General features: G+C 45.7%; 1 protein-coding gene across 5 annotated transcripts in view; it reads right to left on the bottom strand.

The window, feature by feature from the left end:
• LOC106746194 (serine-rich adhesin for platelets) overlaps positions 1-12020 on the bottom strand; it is an 84533-nt gene extending 72513 nt beyond the window's left edge. For 2 of the 5 annotated variants that reach the window (XM_014622489.1, XM_014622486.1), the window contains exons 1-2: positions 11923-12019; positions 7717-7821 (exon numbers count right to left, since the gene is read on the bottom strand). The gene's annotated coding sequence lies outside the window, so the exon portion shown is untranslated. The other 3 variants (XM_014622492.1, XM_014622487.1, XM_014622488.1) reach the window with 3 other exon arrangements.
• Positions 12021-17324: the final 5304 nt, after the last annotated feature.

Here is a 17324-nt window from a genome sequence, read left to right as displayed (position 1 = left end):
GCCACAATCTTGCAGCTGCTCTAAATTGACCATCACATTCACCTAAAATAAGCATCATATCACAAGCTTCCGCGTTTGAATACGACATGGCTGGTAAATGAGAATTTTGTTACACCTTACGTGACAGTATCAGACATGTCATACATCACGACTGGGTAATGCTAATGCCGGCGGTACCGTAACTTTCAATCCTCATAACTTGAAAAGTACTGATTAAAAAAACGTTTCATTATAGCGTTTTGGAAAGCTCTCGAGGTAAGCTACAAGAATATGCATTGAAAAATGGGGGTTCCCATTTAAGAAATTAAAGGTGACCTTCACGTGATCTTCAAACGACTATCCAAGGTCAAACCAATGACACCATCTTATGTGCCCCTCGAAGTCACAAAACTTTTGTCTGAAACATTTTTCTTTAAAATGTCGCGTTTACGAAAAAATCGGGTGAGACGGGTGGTCTGGGACACCCTGTATATCAGCCGTGCCCGCTCGCGGATTAGATCCCGTCCCATGTGAAATTTTTCTCTCTCGCGAAAGGCTTTACCTACCACGTAAGAAATACGTCCCGACATTGAACAGCGTGCGACAGATTGAAGGGAGTCGCCGAGCGGCGAACCGCCGAGTGACTCCCGAGCCGGAAACGCGGCGAGCGTCGTACTTTGATTTTCCGCCGTTGAGCAACGATTAGCGTGTCAATCTCTACCGCCGGCGTCGTCGTCGACGAGGTCGTAAAAGAGGGAAATAAACGACGATAATTTCCGCGCTCATATGTCCGTTTGTTTCCCCGCGGGCATCAAAGCTCGCTCGTATTTTTTTCCGCCGGTGTCGTTTGCGGCGCGAAGCAGTAAAAGGCGCTGCCCGCATTCCTTCGTCGGGAAGTGACGCCACTTTAGAAATCCTCGCCGGCGCGTCGCACGGACACAACGTGTTTAGAAAATAATTCCTCGCGACAAAGCAAACTGTTTCAGACTATTATTTTCCACGCGACCCGGAGAGACAACGACAGGAATCGCGAACCGAACAATTACGCAACCGCGATAAATCAGTTTTTAACTCCCTAACGGCAAGGTGGATTTTCAATCCGCAGGAAAATGAGATTCGGATCCGATTTCACGCTCTGCCTTGTTTATTTTTCACGCTATCAATGTACAAAATGGATGTAAAATAAATGAGCCGTGAAGTCGCATCCTAACCTTATCGTTAGAGGGTTAAGGTGGTTGGAAAAATTTATACCAATATATCGCTATATCATTATTATTATTACAAACATGTTATTGAATACGTTAAAAGACATAAGTACGAATAGTGTGACAGAAGGAATAAATGTAATGCAGGCAAAATGCTGTTACAAAGCCTAACCGGAGATAATAATTAAAGTAATTGTATCACAGAGTATCGAATTTTTAGTAGTACATCAAGGGGAGCCGTAATTCATAAATTTAATGTTTATTAAGCAAAATTACGTTTCTGCACATTTATTTCATTATCTAAATAATAAATAATTTGAAACGAAGCTGAGGTAAACATATGCATATACAATATTACAAATATGAATATATTATTTTTTAAATTATTTTTATTACTGCTATTTTTATACATCAGTTGATCTGATAGAGATGCACATATATAAATAGAAAAATAATAGAAAGAGATATAAAGTGTTTGAATATGTGCACGTGTGTATGTATTAAGTCCAAGACTTCCTCTTGAAAGTCAAACAGATCAATTTTACTTTTCGTAAATTTCATAATTTCGAAAATTTGAAAGTGTTGAAATAAAGAAATTTATAGAAAGTGGAGAAAGAAAGAGAAGTATTGGAATATTGGGAAAATTAAAAAAAATGTGCAAAAGGCGGAGTTGATCAGTTCGGCTTCTTGGATCACACACCAGTTAATTATTCGCCGCAGCAATAAGCGCGTATCGTTTTCTGATACAATCTCAGAATAGGAGGAAAAACTTTGCCGACATTGCCGGGGTCGGATCCAGTATTTCAGCGAAACGTTACACGAGTTACGGTCACAGCGCGCGGCATACTTTTCACCGTAATCGCAGAATATTTACGTCATGTGGTCGCATGCGTTTCGCGGAAAGAGGCCAGAGACGGCGCCGAACGAAATCCGCGTCCGGTCCGCACGAATTCCGCCCGCGGGGAGACGCATTGCAACGCGGATTTCGCCCCGTAAGCGGCACCGTGTCGCAGTGCCCGTTATGTGGTCGCGATGACAACGATGAAATATCAAGTAAAAGTCGGCGTTGAAAGTCACCCCGGCGAGCCCGGCGGCGAAGTCGGCGGATTAAGCGACGCGGCCGAAAATATGCGGTTTCCGCGCTCCCCTGCGGTCCCGGAGCGTTCACGATAAATTCCAGAGCTACGTTTCGGCTCTGTCGCCACGTTATATTCGCTCATAGTTAACCAGTACGAGACACACATATGTGTGCATGAGAAAGAGAGCGAGAGAGAGGGAGAGAGTGCGCGCGTAGCACGCGCATCATGGAATTATATTCTCAGTCTCGCGGATACGCCGCGACCGGTTGTGCGGCGCGAAAGCGTAAAATTATAACGCACTGGCGTCCCTAATTTCGGCGAGTGTGCGCCAACGTTTTGCAAAATGCTCCGGGTCACTCGGACAGTAATGCACGTGGATGCGAATCGCGCGCCCGCGCTCACGCACGCGGCAGCGAGATGGGGAGAGAAAGGTCAGGCTGTATTATTATAATGCCGCGATGCAATATTACGCGCATTACAATGGCACGATGGTCACCGGTTCTCCCCATCTCTCTCTCTCTCTCTTTTGCCTGCTTTGTCGACGTGTTTCCCCGTTATCGAACGACCTGGTGTAATAACCGCCACGCAATGATCCCTAATGGAAAACACGTATTTTGGCAATTACGCACCGCGATGATGACGCGGTATTTGCCGCCGTGCATTTTTTCTTATTTATTTACTAATTTTCTTTTTATTGCGTCACACAACGGCGCGTGACGCGCGCGACGAGGGAGGAGTCTCGCTCGCTTTCCTTGCGCGACGTTTATTACGTGCCTAGATGCACTTTGTAGTACGTTAGTCCGCGATGCGCCCTTTCAAACGTGCGCGCCGCTCAACCCCCCGATGCTTTTGCCGCGCGAGCCCTCGGCGCTCTCACGCATGCGACGACACGATGGACGGGAGAAAAGGGAGGAGACGGCGGGAGAGACAGGGGGGAGAATGAGAGACGGAGGAAAAAGAGAGGAAGAGTGCGGGAAAGCTCTAATAGAGTACAGCAGAGCACTCTTTCCGGCCGAACGCCGGCTAGAGCTCCGCTCATCCACTTGGCCCTCGTCAGCGAAGTGATCCAATTTCGGACGGGCGAGACAGGCCGATTTAAACGGCGCTCGATCTCACCCGTCTTGTAACGCGGGAATTGTCTCCGCGAGAGGAGAAAAATGCATACCGTAGAGCGAAGTGTGAAATGTTCCGCTCGGCAAACGGATCCGCGATCGCGAAGTCGCACGATACTCGTCGAATCGCACACGTGCGCGTACCCGAGGCGATTTTAGACCTACTTTCGACCCGAGTTTTCTAAAGTCTGTAGGCTCTGGAAGATCGATGTAGGTTTAATTTATATGTCCTTTACTTTAAAACAAAACGCACAAAATGCCACTTGTAGATTCTAAAGAGGACTTCAGCAAAGCCTCGTAAGACCCTACATTCGTAAGATCCTCTGAACCCAATCTGCTTCTCTAATTTTATTAAAATAATATATTCATTATATCATATATTTTCACATATTTAAATTTCTCTGTTTATTATTTTAATTAATTGTAACAGGATCACAAAATTGCTTAAAAAAGAAGAATTTTGATTTACTTATATTTGATTTATTTATATTACAAAAATTTAAGGAGAATTTAAAATTTAGAAGTATCACTGTAGGAGTAGCAAACCATCCAAGTAGAATTTACAAACTTGAAATAAAAACTGAGGATTAAATAAAATCAAAAGAGATCGTCATAGGCTTCAGAATATCGAAATAGATTTTACATGGAATATTAAGGCGGAACATTGAGCCGCGATTGAAAATCGTGAAATTCTCGATCTAGAGGATGGTATGACGCACATGACGCTGACCGTACGTAATAATGAATAATAATGCAACGACTACGCGCATCGACGTTTCACCGTTGCGATGCACGATAATTCATAGCTAAGCGGAGTCGGTCGAGTGTAATCGGCGGATCGATTTTAAATGAAACTTGTTAAGTGTTATGAGATAGATCGTAATTCATTAAGCTTGGCGATGAAATTACGCGAACTTATCATTCGGGTAATTTCATTACGTTCTTCGCGATACCATATTATTTCCGATACATGGGAGAGTAAAATAGAGAAGCTATGAAACTTCGAGAAAGAGAGAGAGAGAGAGAGAGAGAAGAGAGAGTACAATAGTATTTTCCGAACGAATCCAATTATCTCTTTAATCATCGGAATGGTCTGGCTGAGGAACGAAAGGAAATACTGAACGAACTTTGCGTTCTTCGTAACGCAACGCCGACGCTGCTTCGCAGCGCGCGAACAACTTGAAATATTTGCCGTGCTAAAATGCGGGAATTATTAGGTAAATTAATCATAACGATTTCCCGTGAAAAGAGAAAGGGAGAAGAAAGGAAAGAGAGAGAGAGTGAAAGAGGGAAAGAGTAGGAAAGGGTGGGAGGGACGGAGGGAGAGAGAGAGAAGCATCGCGCGCGCAACACGTTTTCGTCTTGTTAATGAATTCGGAGCTTTAAAATTTCGTTACTTCCTGTAAACTCCCCTTCTCTCTTTCTCCACTTTTCCTTCCTCATAAACGATCGGGGCTTTCCGATTCTCTCGAAAGCATCGAAGTAATTTTCAACGGTAGCAAGTGTTTCGCGATCATCGCGAAATAGGTTCGGCGATGAAATTCGTCTTCATAGACGGGCTCTATCACACAATGTAAATAACGCCTCAGAGTAATCCCCCCTGCGTGGGATCGATGAATCATCGGATTTACACAAATTCTGTGCCCGCATCATTTCGGTCGCATTATTATAATCCTTACACATGCCGCATCGAGAGCTCGTTACTCATGCCATGCCAAAATACCGACGTCAAAATACGGGAGCGTAAAACACCTAATGGCATCTCTCTCTCCTCTGCTCTTCTCATACATATGAGATTTCATACCTCATATTATTATTTAAATATTTACACTTAACGCCACACACATAATTAAACGAATAAATTACACAAAAATGAATCAGTTAATATCAAGCAAAAATCCAATATCCCTAATTCTGATCTAAATGTTTTAAAGAGAGATCACACTTTGCTATTGAAATTAGAAAAATATCTAAATACGGAAGTACATTATTAATCATGTCGTCGCCCATGTTAGAGGTAAAGGGAACCAGAACATTGTGGGACACTTTTTTAAAAGCCTATGGAATTAATGGTGATTTTTGAGATATTGAACAATTATGATAATATTATCGAGAAGTCCTTATATCAGTAATCAGTATCAGTAATAATGAGCAGATTCTCTTTCTTCTTCTTCTTTTTTTAACTACCTTTCTTCCTTTACATGTTAAAATAAAAATCTTACGTAATCACGAGGGATATTTCGAGATTAGTACCTCGAATTTTGAGGTGTTGCGCGACAATAATTTGAAATTCAAGCTATTAACATCAAAATGTTCCTCGCAATTACGTAGGGTTTTAATTTCAACGTGTATTTTCAACGTTGCCGATATACGGTTAAAAATGTACAGACCGTTAAAATGTAGTCTCACTTTCGACACGCTCTCGTCGTTTTATTATTTCACTATATTTGACGGGAAACGTACTCGTCGAATTTTAGTCGAACGCTGGCGCAGTTACGACTGGACCAGCGACAATTCCCGAACCTACAATCGACGAGCGCTGACGGCCGGGCGAAGCTGAAGCGTTTATGAAAATCGGCCCTACTACGGGAGCGTATGTACGATACAAAAAGCGATTTATGAATTTACTTCTGACAATGAAGAATGGGACTCATTTGTGGCGAGCGGGTTCTCGATCTCAAAGTCGGAAGAAAAATGGATTTCTTGTACCCACCGCGAGGAATGGATATAAATGTAGATCCACCTGTACAAATGAAGATCCATTTTTCACTTGGCGGCCCCCGCGTGATTCTGCCAATGACTTTTTACGATAACACGACCGGGAGTCCGTGATAACTAACTTCAATGCGATATCAGACGTTACATACCGCTACTCTAAGACCGATAAATCATAACCCGTGCCCATTTTTGTAGGATATATCGACCCGACTTATATAATCGCCGTCGTGAGCGTTTCATCTCGTAAAAACGTTTGTAGGACCGACGCGGCTAATTCTTCCACTTGCTTCCTCGTTGCAATACACTTTTTACGCAGTGTGATAAATATAATAATATACGTGTTTCCAAGTCTAGTGTGTAGAGAACGGTGTGTAGAAAACAAAGGGATGAAGAGACATCGAATTAAGGATGGGAAATCGAAAAGTTCGTAGAAATTTCCCGCGCGTTCTCTTATCTCGATGGATCTCGCTCACGATGGAAGTATTTTCGTCTCCTCCCTTCTTGTAACTCCGGCATCGACTTATTCGTCCGGTAATTTAAGATTTACGATCTCGGGAGTAATTAATATTTCATTTTCTGCCTTGTGACAGCAGCGAAAGTATGTTTTTGCACTTCTGACATAGTGTGATTTTGTGTGTGTGTGCGTACGTATGTGTGTAACATTCGCTTGGTATCGCAACGTATAAACTGACAAAGGTTTTTGCCGACACACCGGCTTTTTAATCACCCGCTAAGCGACGTACCCGCGTAACGCTTTCGCGCAACAAATCGAAACACGCTATCATCCTCTCCCGCTAATCGATAAACATAATTATTCCCTGTCAGCTTTGCGATCATGCAAAAGTCTATCGGAAACAAAGCTCTTTTTCTTTACGTATCGGACGTAAGACAACGAGAAGAGCGGAGGGAGAAAGAAGCCGCGGGAGTTAGCAAGCACAGCACCCTCCGGCGGGCGAGCCGTAGATCATAAGGCCATCGCGACAAAGATTGATTGGTGCGGATTCATTTATTCGCCGGCTTTTTCTTATTAACTCTCGCCGCGGCACGATAATGCGATATGATTCCCCGGGAAATTTCGGCGGTACTTTTAACGAGCTGGTAGATTCGACAGAGAGATTACAGGGGCGTATTACCAGCAAAGTTCACTAACTGGATCATTATAAAACTCGTTAATACCGCGTTACCCGAGAGTAATTATTTTTACAACGGCGAAGATCGGCCGCGGGCCGCGTCAAACGTCCGTGTTAACGGATCGTTGTGGAATTAATCGCTAATGTATCGAATGCCAAGCTCAATAACGGGGGAATAAATCGCCGATAAAGTCGGTGGGGTTTGAAAACTCGTTGTTCGGCGAAAGATTATACACGAACTAAAATTTGTTCCCTGTAATAATAATTAGCTAAATAGCGCGCATCTGTGTTGTTCTAGTAATTATTTAACAGAGATCTGCGCAAGCGAGCGATCAACTTTTCACGTATCGCATTGACCGACATATCTGGACGTTAACGTCCGCGACACTTGACGAGGTGACGAGCCACAAGCGTTGAATATTATTTAAAAATATTCCAAGAGGGAGAGCGAAGTTACAACGCGTATTTGCATACTAATTATCGAAGCTCTAACCTGATTTGTCGACCGCCTTACGGCGGCCTCTTCCGGTTGGGGGACCTCCCTAGGAGTCCCCGAGTGGTGGTGCTTCCTGCTCGCCGAAATCCAGCGCTGTGACAGCTGGAAAGCAGAGATCACTGTCGTTAAACTACGGACGCGAACACGCGCGACGCGACGCGACGAGGCCGGGCGCGAAGGAATTTCGAGAAACCGCGGAGTTCTCGTCACACGCCCCGAGTCCGCTTCCCACGGCGCGCATGATGCATGATGCATGAGTGTGTCGTGTAAATTTAAGCACGCTGTCATCGTGGCCGATGCGCCGAATGAAGATATTCGGCGACAGGTGACGCGCGATCGACGTTCCAGACGCCCGATTTTGGCCGCGTTTCAGAACGACTTCGCGTAGGACCGCCGCGTGATTGGTGAACCGCCGGAGCGTCGCCAGGATCAAGGCGAGAAAAATAGTCGGACCTCCGGGCGCGCGAGGCTGACCATTGCACGTTCTAATTAACGTAATGCACCGCGCGAAACGCCGACTTCGAGAGACAGAGAAAGACAGACAGAGAGAGAAAAAGAGAGAGAGAGAGAGAGAGAGAAAGGAGGAGGAAGGGAGAAAGGGAGCGAAAGGGAGAGAGACATCGTCATAATTTACACGACATTTCCAGTCATGTATCCTGATATGACATCGCCGTGCTAATAGCTTGCATGTGCCATCCCGAGAAGCCGAGCTGATTTTTCCAGCGTCTGATTTAAAAAAATGATTTCGCGACTGCGGACGGCAAACGGAGCGCGCGGCGCTGCAGTGAAAGCGGTCGACGTTAAATCAGACACCGTCCCACACGCGTACACATCGTTGTGTGCCCGGTGCAATTGGCTGCGAAGCCATTTTTAAATAAACGCGCTGCGCCCGTGTTTTTCCGTCGTTGCGTCTCTCCTCTTCTTCTCTCCGTTCCGCGCTCGTAATTGTAAAAAGCGACGTCACTCGTCGCGAATCTCTCGCGTCGCGCGATATCCTCGGGGTCGCCGGTGATACTCGCGCCGCCAATATTTGTTCAATCACATCTTCCCCGCGCGACCCTCACAATTTTGACATTAGCGGTTGGATGCGGACGCGCGTTTCAAAGCACAAGGTAATATTTGCACGGGGCGAGACTTATCGTTACTGCTCTCTCTCTCTCTCTTTCTCGCCGGGTAAGACGTAAATTGCGGATCGCAAACACGTGTCCTTTGACGAATTCGGAGTCGCGCGGATGCACTTCTCGCTGGCGACTTCCATCACGCTGTAACGAACCCGTTGCAACAAACTCTGAAAGGTGCCCCCCGGATCTCTCTCGTCGTCGGCAACAAATAATTGGCGAAGCGGTTCGCCGGCACCGTCGTCGATATTTTCTCGTCGTGTCTCGTATCGGTGTCGTACGTTCACGGAGCACTTCTCGAAAGTACCTCGATTTCGGTTTCGGCGGCGCACGGCGATATTTTCTGGACTCGAACTAGGGCGGAATCGCGTACATCGGTCGATTATCGGCCGGGTCGCGTTCACCCGCGAGAAACGGAAACGGGCCGAGCCCTCCGGTTGCCACTCCGCTCGAATCGGACTTCCGCGTTTCCCGTTCTCGTCACTTCGTCATCACGGTAAAGAAAACGCAAGAAAGGCAGAGAGAGAGGCGAGAAACGCGCGACGGGACGAACGAGGATGAATGGGCGGTCGGTCGCGCCGCGCAAGAAAAAGAACGGAAACTGGAGCGGCGTGTCGCGGAGAGGAGGTTGATGAGGATCTTTTCTCCGTCCGCGTCCGTCCGCTGCGGCCGTCGGCGGATATACAGTGCGAGAAAACTGTAGCGAGAGAGAACGAAGCGGGTAATTGGACACCGGCTGGCCATATTAGAGCACAGACGATGACGAAGAGAAGAAGAACGGAGGGAACGAACGACTGAGGGGCGGAAGAGATAGAAAGAAAGAGAGAGAGAGAGAGAGTGCGAGGGGCCGGGAAACGAGAAAGGGTCGAGAAAACCGGAGAAGGCACGGCGAGAGGAGACGAAGACACAGAGAACCGGCTGGAGGCTCTAGAAACGAAACAGCGAGATCGGCACGGAAGGCGGAAGCAAGACGAAAAGGGAATAATATGAAAAAGAGAAAGAAGGGGATAAAGGTGAATGGAACGAAACTAACGCAGCGAGATAAAGGGTAAGTCTTCAAGAGGCGAAAGTGGAAAAGTGACGGTCAAGTAAAACTAGGTATGCGCGCGTAGGGAAGCAGAGACGCACCGAAGATGTAGCGCGATGACGAGTGCGCGAGGTAGACGTGGAGGAGGTAGGGCAACGCAGTGACGGATGGAAAAACGAGGAGAAAGACGAAAAGAGGAGAAGGAGAAAGCGAGGGAGGCGGCGGCGGTGCAAAATAGAAGGTAGGATGGTGAAATCGGCACGGTCGTAGAAGATGAGTCAAAGGGGAGAAATGAGAGAAGGTAGGGAGAGTGTGAGAGAAGAAGTGGGGAGAAGCCAAGTTAATAAGAGCCCAAGCGCAAACCGGATATAGGTGCGCGTAAAAGGGATCGCGCGTAAGTCAGGAGATAGAAAGATAGAGAGAGAGGAGAAAGGGGAGAAGTGCAAAGTTGGAGAAAAGAGTTGCGGAAGAAAGGCGGTTAGTTGCAATGAAGAAGATAAGATGCGATGAAATAAGAGCAGATGGTCTTTCGTCCCGTCATCGGACGTGAACCAGATTGGTATAACGGCAAACAGGACAGTCAAACAAAGCACGACGAGATAATCGAAATGAAGGAAGGAAAGGATGGCATGTGCGGAGAACAGCCGGGGTAACAAGTTGCAGCGGAAAAGCACAGGCTTCGTCGAGGGATAACTGAAATGGAATGAAATGTTTAGGCAAAAGCGGCGCGCGAGACTCGCCGGTTAAAAGGAAGCGCAGCGCGGATGGTACTACTACGTATCTCGCCAGAACATTTTAATGAGAAGCCGCGCGAAATTAACGCAGAGGAAAGAGGGGAAAAAACGAAGTCGTCTCGTCGGGTTAGGAGAAAAAAGGGCTCTTAATAAAGGAAAGCCGGAATCCGAAAAATCGTACGACTCGCGGAAACTGAGTGCGAAAGAGAGAGAGGAAGCCGAGCTAAAGTGAGACGTTCCCGGACGGGTTCGGCTTAAAGAAGATAAATGTATCGAATAGGGAACGGAAAGACGGGGATGAAACAGAAGCGGGGATCCGCGCGTGCAAGGTACAAGGACCGGATCCGGGACGAGCGGAAGTGACGGAAGCGAAATCGCAGGGACAGGAAGTAACGTGGCGAGAAATTCGAGTGGGGAGGGGTGTCCCCATGGACGATGAGAAGAGCGGAGCGCGCGACTTATTTCATTTGCTTCGTGAAAAATAGCGAATAGATAGAAGAGGACACGTCGCGGGTCCCATGATACGGACGTAGAAGGGCAGATACGCAGATCGAGAGGGAATGCGCGAAAGGGAGAAGAAAAGGAAGAGAGAGTGAGAGAGAGAACCTCGCGGTGGCATCGCCACCGTCGCGGCGGAGCGTCGTCGACCGTTCACGCGCGCGCGTGGTACCATTTTAGTACCCGAGCGCACCGGTGCGCACCGGTGTGTGCATTATCTAACACTTAAAATTAGACGACGATGGCGGCGGCGAAGACGACGGCGACGACGAGAAAGACGAGCGTGAAGACGACGACGATGGTGACGATGGCGATTCTCTCTTACTTTTACTCCCCTCCTCTCTCTCTCTCTCTCTCTCTCTCCCTCTCTCTCTCTCTTTCTTTCACGACTCTTCCACGACTCCGCAGGGAAAGGAAAGAAACGGAAACGAACGAGATCTTCTCGGTTGTGATTCCTGTAGATTCTGTGCCGCGATTCACCGACGATGCACTTTTGCACTAATCGACGATCACATGGCGCGACTTCTTCCGCTTCTTCTTCCTCTTCCGCTCAAATCGGCAACACTTTTCTCCCTACGACACACTATATACGGCACGATGTGCGAGCGCTATCTCTCTCTCTCTTTTTCTCTCTCCCTATCTTCCTCTCTCTATCTCTCTTTCTCTTTTCTGTCGCCCCCGTCTATCCGTCCGCGCGGTCTCTCTTCACTCTCTCCTTTACGTTCCGGCCTTACTTTCCGCGGTGTTTCGCTCTAAGTAGTGTGATGTTTATCGAGTGTGATGTGACGATGAGGTCGCCGACGACGACAAGGTTTACGAGACGCACCGCGTTCGTCCGGGCCGGCTGGCCGCCCGTCTCAGAGTGAATGTCTTATTAGTTATTTCGGGTTTAGCTACTTCGTCGCCGCTCTGTTCCTCCTCCTTTTCTTAATCTTCTGCCCGAACCGACCGTTTGCCCCCCTCGATTCCCCGCTGGCGTCATCTCTTAGTCTCTCTCTCTGACTCTCCCCCGTCCCGCTACCCCGCGTTCCTCTCAAGCATCGAACTCGATCTGCATCGCGCCATCGGCCGTGCAAGCCCGAAAGCTCGCTCGTTCGTTCACGGATTCTGCCGGCTCAGTGCTCGCGGCGAATTCTCGCGAGCATCGCGAGATCGAGGGAAGAGAATCCGCTGTCGCGTGATCGAGAGGATCGCAAGCAGCGAGTTTCCTCATGAACGTTCCGGAGGAATGAGGATCGCTTCGTCGTTGAATCGATCGCGTCGTACCGAAAAGTTGGAGAAAAATCGCGGATCCGCTCCAAGGAAGGGACTTTGTTCGGACAAGATGCAGATACGCGTTCGAAACTCGTTTCTTTTCTTTTCCTTGTGTGTCCTTGAGACACCTCCGCAAGGGTCTCGACGTGGGTGCCTTTCAAGTGCGACCGATATTGCGCCGAACGCTTCCCGGAATCGCGAGATATTTTTTCCCCGTTCTCTTGGCACGGTCGTGTCACGTTGTTGTTTATTCGTTTCGTTAAAAATGAAAAAAGAGAGTAGAGGAGGAAAAGAGAAACCGTCGACTCACAACGACGTCAGTGGTGCGATTTTCCTTCGCTTTTTTTTTTTTAAACGCAGGTCGACCGCTGCCACGCACAGGTCGAAAATACCTCGCGACGCGAACGTTCGCCATCTCCGGCGCTGCTGCGATTTCAGCGACCAGACGGCGATTTGGAGGTGTCCCGATGAATTTCAGTCCCGTGAGATCGTGTCTTCGGCTGGTGACGAGTATATTCGTATATCCGCGACAAACCGGACCCCCTTCGAAAACTCGGGTACGCCGCGAGAATTTTGCAACTGCCAGCGTAACTTTCTTCGCTCACCCCTGTTTACTCTCAATTGTTACTGCTTTTTTTCTCTCCTTTTTTCTCACGGCCCGGAATTCTCTCGCACCCGAATAACGCGGAGCTACATATACTACATATACGCTCGTTTTACCTGTGTTTTTATCATGGGTTATAAGAACGGGACATGGGAAGGTTGCTCGTCGGATACGTCGCTCGGGAAATTCCCTTGTAAGGGAAGCTACATCCTCTCTCTCTCTCTCTCTCTCTCTGTCTGTCTGTTTCTCTACTTTACTCCTTCTTCCTCTAGTCGAGACATTAAACTTTATCACGTGATAAGCTTGTCGATTTTACGAGGATTAAAAATATTCCACGCACTGCACTATGGACCGAAAGTGAATCTTAAATATCTAAGTGGATTCCGATATAAATTCGCGCCCGAATGTTTTCATTTTTGTCTCCTAACCCTTTTCCGAAATGCAATGCAACGCACGGGGTGTAATAAAAAGTCGCTGTACGGCCGCGGTAAAATGCGGACTTTATCTAATGGAGAAAGTAAACGGTGCGGCGATGTTTATTAAACGCTCACGAGCATTTTCGTTTCCGTCCGCGGTCCTGTTTTCTGTAAAACGCGATACGCCACGGCGTGATGCAACGTTAACGCCGAATCGCTGCCCCGAGAAGCGGATATTAATAGCGAAATTAACGGTGCGGCGACATTTATCAAATATTAGCCCGTTTCGCCACTGATTTCATTCACTGTGAATTGCACACAGCGAATCAAACGGTCCTTTCTCTCTTTTTTTTTTTCACGAAGAGTGAAAATTCTTTTTGTAGAAATGGAAAACTAATTAATTCGTTCAGTTTTTACCTTTGCTCAATTAGCAAATTAATTACCGCGTGTTCCACAAAAAAGAACATGAAAAGAGAAAAAGTGCAAAAAATAAAAGCGGTAAAGTATTTAAATAGAGAAATATTTAAATACATAGTTTTAAAGTGCAATCATAGGTGATGGCAATTTCGTTTAATGGTATTAAATTATTAATTTGCAGTTTTAGTTTAATTGCAGTATCAAATATGTAGAATATATTTGGAATTTAATTTATTTCAGTTTTTAATTATGGTTTTGAATTATTAGTTTTCAGTTTTTCAAATGAAAGTTTTATTTATTTTTACAAAGTTGAGAAAGAATAAAGTGAAATATAGGGAATCACGACGCGTTACATATTGGTGTCATAAAATTATAATTATAATTATTGTCATAGTGTCATAAAATTATAATTATAATTATAATATAATTATAATTATTAGTATAGTTAATTTACTAACTGATCAATTGTATGTCAACTACGTTTTAATTATGACATGAGGGGGTAAATTCTGGAAAGGAGAGGAAAAATAAGATACTGTAAAATGACAAAAATGACGAAAATGATGAAGAAATGTATATACATATAGTTTTAAAGTTTCGGAAAAAATTATATTCCCAATTCTTCCACAGATTTCTTCATTTTCTGTCTCAGAAGTACAAAAATTCGTTTGGAAAAAATTCATGTGCGTTCGATTGAAACCTCCCACATTTACTTCCTTCTGTAAAGAAGATAAGAAACCAGAAAATCCGCGAAGAAAGCGGAAAAAAACAAAGTTCTATCCGGAACTTGAAAAGTATATATATACAAACCGGGAATCAAGCAACACTTTGCCGAGATAATTATAATCCGTGAAAAAAAAGTCTCATCAACTCGGGGGCGCGAAACAGCCGTCGCGTTTGTTCGATTCTGTTAGAGTTTGCTCTTCGTGCAAGATGAGACCGAGTCGTGCCACTCGTGCTCAGTGTCGTTAACGCGGCGAGCACCAGCAACGAGCAGAAAATAAACGGAAACTTTAAATTGCATCGATTAACTCGCCCACGGAGTCACGTTCGAGAGGACGGCGATGAGAGGAAGGCGAACGAACGTGGGTGGATGGATGAATGCGAGAGGGGCGGATGGAATTTCTTGCTGTGTTCGCGAATCGGTGCTTCCTCCCTTCCACCCCAAATACGGATGATGTGTTAAAAGAGAATCTCGTTAAAGTATGTGACACGTTACGTGAGCCCGAGGAGAGTTTAAAAGATGACAAAGTAGATGCCGGCACCACGCACGTACATACGTACAGGCTGCAGCTTGCTCGACGTAACGACCCTTACATCCCCATTTATGGCTTCCTATCCTTTGAAAAGCTCGCTGGTAATAAATGATAGCGGAAGTAACCACGTAGTTTCGCTGAGAGACAGAAAGAGGCTAAGGGGAGGGAGTGGGGAGTGTCGGGGCTTCGGGGATGAGAAAATAGAGTAAATGGTGAGTGCGGCACTTTTTTCCGGCGGCGATTCGCGCGCTCCGAGACGCGGCGCGGCGCGGTAATTACGCGTGGAAAATTAGCTCGTCGGATCGTTACGTGCGTGAGGTTAATAACGACGCGCCGTTTTGTGAGAAGCGTCCGACTATCGCTGAACCTGCGCGAGACGCGAGCGAACGAGCGAAAGAACGAGGGAGAGAAAGAGACAGAGAGAAAGGGGGGGAGGAGAAATTGCGATTATTATGCCACCCCTGGTCAGGATAACCTCGTCCTGCAGTTCCCGGCGAAACCGAGCGTTTCGGCGCGCGCGATGTAACGCGATGGTTGATAACGATTACCATGTAACTTCCGAGAGCGTAGCCGAGTAGTGTAGACTCGCATGCGAGAGACGAGCCATTATTCCCGTGCATACGATAAGTCGGAAAGAGAATAGCGGTAAAAGGGAACGAGGAGAAGACGGGGGAGAGTTAGGTAGCGTGTGACGCCAGGGAAACGCGAAAGGAGGAGAATGAGAGGCGCAGGTACGGAGAATATTACTCGGGCACAAAGGACCAGACGTCACCGCTGCCGCAACAACTTCCGGTACAAATTGCGGAGCTTCAGCGCGCGACTCAAATTTCAGATAACTGCAACTACCAACAATTTCTAAAGATAGCGGATAGGTACACGCGGGGATACCCGTTGAGAGAGAGAGAGAGTCGGATTACCAGCCGACGGCGTTTAAGACGCCAGTGACATCTTCTTCGGGAGAATTTCAAACAATTTAATTATTCAACACGCTCGAATACGTAATTCCACGCCAAACTATCCNCCCCCCCCCTAACAAAAATCCCACCCAACTGTATATTCCCTCTGACTTTTAAGGTAGTTACAGTGCTCCGTGCCGTATTTTCAGTGACGCATCAAGGGGGCTATTCATAAACTGTTTTGTATTTATCAAGCAAAATTACGTTCCATTACATACAATACATATATTTCACCACCTAATAATAAATGTTAACTTGAAACGTTGAGAAACGAAGCTAAGGTAAACATATTTAATATACACACATATAAATACGAAAATATTATTATATTTTTATTTTTCCTCTTAATGTGCTATTTCTATGCGTTAGTTGATCTAATAGAGATGCACATATAATAGCAAAAGGTATACAAATTTAAATATGTCCATATGTATGCGTATTTCGAGTATTATTACAAGTTATGAAATTTACACCGCTGTATTTTCAAAACAAAATTGTCAATAAGTCTAAAATTGTTGTATAATATCTCTATATTAGTCCTTAATATCACAATATCCATTAAAACCCTAAATATGGTTCAGAGGAAATAGAAATTAAAAATAGAACAGGGCTCGAAATTATTTGTATAAAAGTATAAAAGTAGACTTTCCATTCTACTTCGCGACTGAAAATGACACTTTTATACGTTCCTTGAGATTAATGTTCTATTTCAGTGCTCGGAATTATTTATATAAACGAGACGATTTTCAAGAGCTACGCTTCTTTATTTCCTCTTGCTTCTTCAGGCAGACCACACAACTGGTAGTCGCGACGATTAGTCTGAACCGTTGATATTACGAAATTCGTCGGTTCTGCGGCCTGAGAGGCGAGCTGGAGCGGCAAGAGGAAGTAAAGAGTCCTCGAAAATCGTCTCGTTTATATAAATAATTCCGAGCACTGAAATAGAACATTAATCTCAAGGAACGTATAAAAGTGTCATTTTCAGTCGCGAAGTAGAATGGAAAGTCTACTTTTTTTTTCTACGCCGGGATATAAAAGCAGATTTACGCGCGCGATACGATGTCGAAGGTGCAAAGTTAAGCGGAAGTACGCTTTTCATAATTTCGCGCGTATCTTTCGAGCGCACGTCCTGCTTTCCCCTTTATTGCTCCCGCAAAATGATGTCATTTTGACGTCATCTTCACTTTTATATGACATTTTATTTTACTTTAGTTGCAAATATCTCAGCTTTCGAATTGTCAATCCTTTTCTAATTGCGCTAATAATTAGGTCATATTTAAATCTATATACAAGATTCAACGAATTTTTTAAAAAGTCAATTATGC

The sequence above is a fragment of the Dinoponera quadriceps genome, unplaced genomic scaffold, assembly GCF_001313825.1.
Source record: "Dinoponera quadriceps isolate SergipeBrazil2010 unplaced genomic scaffold, ASM131382v1 scaffold566, whole genome shotgun sequence".
NCBI lineage: Eukaryota > Metazoa > Arthropoda > Insecta > Hymenoptera > Formicidae > Dinoponera > Dinoponera quadriceps.
Note: the sequence above shows the minus strand (reverse complement) of the source record. Positions and strands in the feature narration are given on the sequence as shown.